Source organism: Gossypium arboreum, chromosome 2 (genome assembly GCF_025698485.1).
Source record: "Gossypium arboreum isolate Shixiya-1 chromosome 2, ASM2569848v2, whole genome shotgun sequence".
NCBI classification, from domain to species: Eukaryota; Viridiplantae; Streptophyta; class Magnoliopsida; order Malvales; family Malvaceae; genus Gossypium; species Gossypium arboreum.
The window spans coordinates 38372989-38380633 of record NC_069071.1 but is presented as its reverse complement, the minus strand read 5'-3'; positions in this window follow the sequence as shown (position 1 = coordinate 38380633).

Here is a 7645-nt window from a genome sequence, read left to right as displayed (position 1 = left end):
GGAAGCCCGTAAGTGACAGTTTTTAAACCTAGTTCAAGGTAATTTGTCTATGGCTGACTATGAGTTGGAGTTTGTACAACTTAGTCAGTATGTTTATAATATGGTTCTTTCTAAAAAGGACCGATACAAGGGGTTTTGATTTAGCCTTAATCGAGAGACCTGGGTTTATCTTGTTGCTCAAAGTACTGAGATTTTTGATGAGTTTGTTGAAAAGGACAAAGTTGTAGTGGAAACTTTAGCAGAGCCGCCGTGTTCTGTAATGACTGAATTGGGAAAGAGAGCTTTTAATGGTATATCTAGGAGACCCCCAAAGACAGGATGTAATACTCAAAGTTCTACTAGAGGTTCTAGACGTAGGTTTCGACCGAGTCAGTACAAGAAGAAGAGTAGTGTTGTGGTTAGTACTAGTGGATCATCAGGTGGTTTTGGATGGCCGCTTTGTGTACATTACGAGCGTAGGCATCCTGAAGTGTTTCGAAAATTTACAAGTGTATGTTTCAAGTGTGTCTACAAGGAACACTTGTTGAGAGACTGTCCAAACAGAGTTGAGGTTTCACAAACCCAGAGTTCTGCACCTGCATCTATGCCTACTAAAGGCTGTGGCCATGGCAGAGGTAAGGGAGACCGATTGGGCAGCAAATCGCTGCTCATACTATTGCTACTCAGGTTGAGTTTGGAGGTCCAGTTCAAGTTTTTGATGCTAGGGAAATATAGGATCAGGATTTGATCGACATTATTGCAGGTACTTTCACTTTGCGGTCTACTCCATTATTCTTTTTGGTTGATTTTGGTTCTACGCATTCGTATATCTTGAGTGAATTGGTGGTGCAAGTCTCAATGGTAAATTTCAAACCAATAGATGTGATGGGCTCGCATTACCTCAAGGCCCAAGAACAATGTCAAAGGTCAAGCAAATCAAACAAAGATTCAATCAAATAAAAGATTCAAGGATAAATCTTTTTGAGGAAACGGGGAATGATACATGCCCGAATGGGGTGAAATTTATTAAATTCCATTCATCGAAGTTGCCAATTTTCAGGCTTGGGAAATTAGTAGGCTTGCAATGAATTTTTGGATGGGAAATTGGAATCTCTAGGTTGAGATGTCTTCATGGAATTTGAAGGTTTATCTCTAGTCTTTGAAACACACTTTGAATCACTCAATTTTGAGTTTGAGAGCTCAAGTTATGACCATTTTAGTGAAAATTATGCAAGTAGAATTTTTGGACTAGATTATGACAAAAATTATGAGTTTTGAGCTTTTAATTCGAGTTTAAATCATATTGGGTTCAGGTTTTGGGCTTAATTTTTATTATAAATGAGCCCAATACTGTATTTATCTGCTCTTATTATTTTATTATCTTATTATTCCAAATTTTAATAATTATTAAATAGTTTAAGTTATTTAGGAGTTTTATGTCATGAAGAAAGTTTAGTTTAAAACTACTTCTTGTTTAGATTAATTAGAGTTCTAATATACTTAAGAGTTATTCTTTAGATAAACACATGCATTGTACACAAATGAGACAATTGGTTATTATTCAAATTCTCTTTGAGTTTTTCTTTTCAACAACTGTTCTTGAGTTTCTTTTAGAAGAGTTTTAACAATCTTTTAGATTGTAGGGATCATCTTAAAAAAATTTCTTGCCAAGGTTTCTATCTTAGAGGGGAAATTAGAGCCGCTTGAAAGGGGTTGTGGATTCTTCATGTTTCCAAGGCTTTTTAGGACTTCTACATATCACGTTCTATCTTTTCCATCTATTTTCTTTATTTTCTTCTTTATTGTTTGAATCTTTGATTTAGTATTCTATTTATTTATCTTAGTTATTTATTTATTTTTATTTGTTTGACTTGGCTTTGATTGTGTTTCAGGTTGTGTCAAAACCCAAATTTCTTTCTGAATGTCTAGAGCCCTAAGTCAAATCTGCGGCTTGAAAAAACTTTACGATACACTTCCATGTTCATCTGCACTCATCCGTATCAATTGGCGTGTAAGTTAGGGATTTCTATTATAACACCCCTAACTCGTAACGGTCGTCGAAATAGGGTTTCAGAGCATTACCAGAACCTTCAGTACATTTTTTCATTAATCTATGTAAATTACTATGCATTTACCGATAAAACCATAATGTCCCTTGATTGGGCCCTCGAAGCCCAATACAAGCATTAGAATCAAGTTGGGACTTAATTGGAACCTCTAAGAATTTTTCGCAAGACAATAAAATTTTTCAAAGGTGCAAGGCTCACACACCCGTGTGGTCCAAGGGACTCGCCCATGTGACCCTGGGGCATGCCCGTGTTCGAGGCCGTGTTTGACCTGTGTAACTCTCTGACTTGCACACACGGTCATGCTACACGCCCGTGTGCTAGGCTGTGTGGTTAATTAATTTAATTCGAAATTAGGTGCAAGTTTCACATGGCTAAGACACACTCCCGTATTCTAGGCCATAAGGTTGAGACACACGCCCGTGGGCCCAATAACGAGCATTTTGTTTCTCAAAATTAAGGTGCAGGGGACACACGGCATAACCACATGCCCTTATTACCAGGCCGTGTGTCACACACGATCTAGAAACACACTCGTGTGTCTGCCCATGTGGACAAAATGAAGCCATTTCTAGCTCCATTTCTCTCCCAAATTTTCACCTAAGACCTACACATGAAACACACATCCAATACCAGCCAATCCAAGCATTCAGAATAGACAATTCTATCGTTCATCATAGCATACCATTACATGCATATGTGTTTATAAACTTACCTTGGAATAACTTAGGAATTAGCATCATTTGATCACATATACATAACATATCACACATGAATATAACATCATAACCTACTTAATCATGCCAAAATAAACCATTACTAGCCATTCCAATGGCTAGGTTACAAAACATCATTTTCAAGCCACTATTGGCCAAGTTGTCCTATACATGCCATTATACCAAAATGATTTCTAATAAATATACCCAAAATGTTAGTTGATAGTGTGACAATGCTCCAATGATCTTCCAACCTTCATGAGCTTCCGAGCACTATAAAACAAGGGAAAATAAAATGGATTAAGTATTACATGCTTAGTAAGTTCATATAACGGAAGCTAAACTTACCAATCTTGCTTATTAAATCTAGGCATACAATGTTATGTTTCCATCCATTTGGCTAAATTGCCTAATCACATTCATTCAATCAAACATGTTAGTCATCAAGCAATATTCTTTCAAGTCATTATCATATCATATCAAGATTTTCATGCCATGTCTAGAGTTTTATGTCCGTTGAATCATTGAATCCCGATAGATGCACAAGTAGTACACTCGAAGTGTACGATTCGATAATCCGTCAATTTGTTATTGAAGGGTACCCATTAGGGAACTTAACCAAGAAACATTCTCTCGAGCCACACATTGTATAACAGGATTATCAGTCCAGGCTAAATCCTTTATATAACGTAAGCTCAGAGGAGCTCGATTACCAGTCCAAGCTAAACCCTAATCACAACGTATACTCGAGAGATATTATATCGGGATTACCCATCCGAGCTAAATCCTTTCTATAACAAGCTCATTGAGATTACTCGTCTGAGCTAAATCCCATCTGCAACAAATGCAGAACCCTATTTGTTCGGGAAAATGCATACAATCATCAGAATTCAACATTCAATCTGGACTTAACCCTTTATCACCATTTCAAGCATGTATTAAGATTCTCATTATAACATTCAAGTAATGCACATCAATATAAATAAAATTTCATACAACACAACATTCAATTAAACATATTTACATGTCGGATTAAGTTACACGAACTTACCTCAACACTTGTTCGCGTAAAAGTCTACTAATCCTAAACCTTTTCTTTTCCTCGATCTAACCTCGAATTAGTGTTGTCCGGATCTATATAAATGAATTTAACTATCAATTTCACACATTTCACATTTACATAGACTCAATTTATGTCGTAAGCAAATTTACTATTTTGCCCCTAACTTTTTCATAAATTTCAATTTTGCCCCTAGGCCCGGAAAATGAAACTTGTGCAAATTACTCCATATTCCAAGCCTAACCAAAGCCCCATTACAAATTTTCCAGAACAAGTATTCATAAAATTATAGAATTTTTCATCAAATTTTACAACTTTTCATTTTAGTCCTTAAATCATGTTTCCATCAAAATTTACTTTGTAAAAGTTATTTATCTATGAACAAACTTTCATTTTCTACCATAAATTTCTAATTTCCAGCATATACATCTATGAACCATTTTCATACCTTGATAACTTTTCAAATTAATCCCTCAAATAGAGAGATTAAGCTATCCTGGTTTCAAAAATACCAAAATTACTAAAAATGGGACAAGAGAACTTACCCAATTAAGCCTTGAAAGTTTCCCCTCTCTCTCCTAGGGTTTCCATAAAATTTTAGGTTGAAGATGACAATAATAAGATGATATTTTCTTTTATCATCTTTTAATTAATTTAATTATTTAAAATTCCAATTTAGTCCTTAAACTTTTCTAATTTTTCCATGGATGAGTCACCAAGAATCTACAGACTTTTCTTTAATGGTCTCATTACCATATAAGGACCTCTAGATTTGAATTCCATCGCTATTTGATCCTTATAGCTACTAGAATTCAACTTTCATATTTTATGCAATTTAGTCCTTCTCGTAATTAAACACTTAATTGATAAAATTTTCACACGACATATCTACCATATTATGAACCATATAATAAAATAAAAAATAAATTATATTTTTTGGTTGAATTTGTGGTCTTGAAGCCACTGTTCTGATTTCACTGAAAAATGGGCTGTTACAACTCTCCCCCCTTTAGGAATTTTCGTCCTAAAAAATCTTACTAGTAAAAAGATTTGGGTATTGCTTCCTTATATTATCCTCCAGCTCCTAGGTAGCCTCTTTTATACCGTGTCGTTTCCAAAGAACTTTTACTAAAACTACCTTTTTATTTCTTAACTCTTTTGTTTCGTGAGCTAAGATTTTGATTGGTTCTTCACTATATGTCAAATTAGGCTGGATCTCTATCTCTGTCAGAGAGATAACATGTGAAGGATCAGATCAATACCGTCGTTGCATAGACACATGAAAAACATTACGAATCTGATCAAGCTCTGGTGGTAAAGCTAATCGATATGCAACCAGTCCAATTCTTTTTATAATCTCATAAGGTCCAATGAATCGTGGACTCAGTTTTCCCTTGTGTCCAAACCGGAGAACTTTCTTCCAAGGTGACAGTTTCAAGAATACTTTGTCACCGACTTGAGATTCTATTTCTTTTTGTTTCAAATTAGCATAAGACTTGTGATTATCAGAGGCTGCTTTCAAGCTGTCTCGAATTACTTTCACTTTTTCCTCAGTCTCTTAGACCTAGTCAACCCCGTGTAACTTTTTCTCACCGAGTTCTGTCCAATACAATGGAGTTCTACATTTGTGTCCATACAAGGCTTCATACGGTGCCATTTTAATACTAGACTGATAACTGTTGTTATAAGCAAATTCAACCAAAGCCAAATACCTTTCTCGGTTACCTTCAAACTCAAGCATACAACATTGAAGTATATCTTTCAAGATCTGTATTACCCGTTCAGATTAACCATCTGTCTAGGGATGAAATATAGTATTAAAGTGTAACTGAGTACCAGAACTTCTTGCAATTTACTCCAGTATCGAGATTTAAATTGGGGATCTCTATCTGAAATAATGGAGATAGGCACTCCATGCAATTTGACAATCTAAAAAATGTATAATTTAGCCAATCTATCTAGGGAATAATCCATACGTACCAGAATAAAGTGTGCAGACTTTTTCAACCGTTCAACAATTACCCAAATGGCATCTTTCTTCCTTAGAGACAGGGGTAATCCCGTTACAAAGTCCATGGTAATTTTTTCCCATTTCCATTCTAGTATCGTGATTGGCTGTAATAGTCTAGAAGGCAACTGATGTTCAGCTTTTACTTGCTGACATATCAATCTCTTAGATACGAACTCAAAAATATCTCATTTCATTCCTGGCCACCAGTACGTCTTTTTCAAATCATTATACATTTTATTACTACTAGGATGTATAGACATGTTACCCTTGTGAGCTTCATTCAAAATCTTCTGTATCAATTTTTAATTTTTCGGTACACATACTCTACCTCTGAATAACAAACAACCACCAGCCCCTATCTGGAATTCTGAGTCAGGAGTCGATTCGCTTTGTGCCCGTCTTGCTTGTAACTTACTATCATTTTTTCTGAGCTTCAAAGATCTATTGCAAAAACATTAGTCTATCTTTTAACTCGGCTATGATTGAACCATCATCAGAAAATGATAATCGGGTATTCATTGCTCACAGATTATACAAGGATTTTTTGCTCAAAGCATCTGCCACTACATTGGCTTTCCCCAGATGGTAGTCAATAACAAGATCATAATCTTTCAATAACTCTAGCCATCTGCATCGTCTCAAATTCAAATCTTTATGTGACATCAAGTATTCCAGACTTTCATGATCGGTGAATATGTGACAATTTTTACCAAACAAGTAATGTCGCCAAATTTTCAATGCAAACACTATGGCTGCCAATTCAAGATCGTGTGTCGGGTAGTTCTTTTCATGTGGCTTTAGCTGTCGTGAAGCATCTACTACCTTATCATCTTACATTAAAACACAACCTAAGCCATTCAATGATGCATCACTATAAACTGTAAATTCCTTACCCAGTTCAGGCTGGACTAACACAGGTGCTTCTGTCAAGAAAGCCTTTAATCTATCAAAGCTCTGCTGGCATTTCTTAGTCCATTCAAAATTCATATCTTTCTGTAATAAAAGAGTCATCGAAAAAGATATCATTGAAAAACTTTTTGAAAATCTTCTATAATAACCAGCTAGACCCAGAAAACTTTAGACTTCTAACACATTTTTCGGTGGCATCCAATTAACAATGGTTGAAATTTTATTCGGGTCTACCTGACACCTTTAGTAGATACTATATGCCCAATAAAACTAACTTCCCGTAACCAAAATTCACATTTATTGAATTTGACGTATAGTTGTTGTAATACCCCTAACCCATATCCATCGTCGGACTAGGGTTATGAGGCATTACCGGACATATCGGAACATTTTATAATCATTTCACATACATCATTCACACATCATAGCATCATAATCAAACATCATCATAAAGTCTCTTTCTTCGGTCAACGAGACCTTAAACATGCTTTAGGAAGGGTCGACTTAACAAATTTTTTAAAGTTACAAAGGTCACACACCCGTGTGACCGTATGCCTCAAACGGCATTAGACACGCCCATGTGTCTAGGCTGTGGCAAAATAGGGCAAACATACTGACTTGAACCACAAGGCCGGAGACATGCCTGTGTGCCTTGGCCATGGTAGAAACTGACTTGGGTCACATAGCTAAACACACGCCTGTGTACCCTTCGAAATGGCCACACATGCCTATGTGCCAAGGCTGTGTGCCTCACACGGCCACCAGACACGCCCGTGTGTATAGGCCATGCTCGAGACTGATTTTAAATTGTAGGACTACCCCAGGGGACACACGGCCGTGTAACATGACTATATGTCACACACTGCTGAGACACACGCCCGTGTCTCTTCCCGTGTGGACAAAA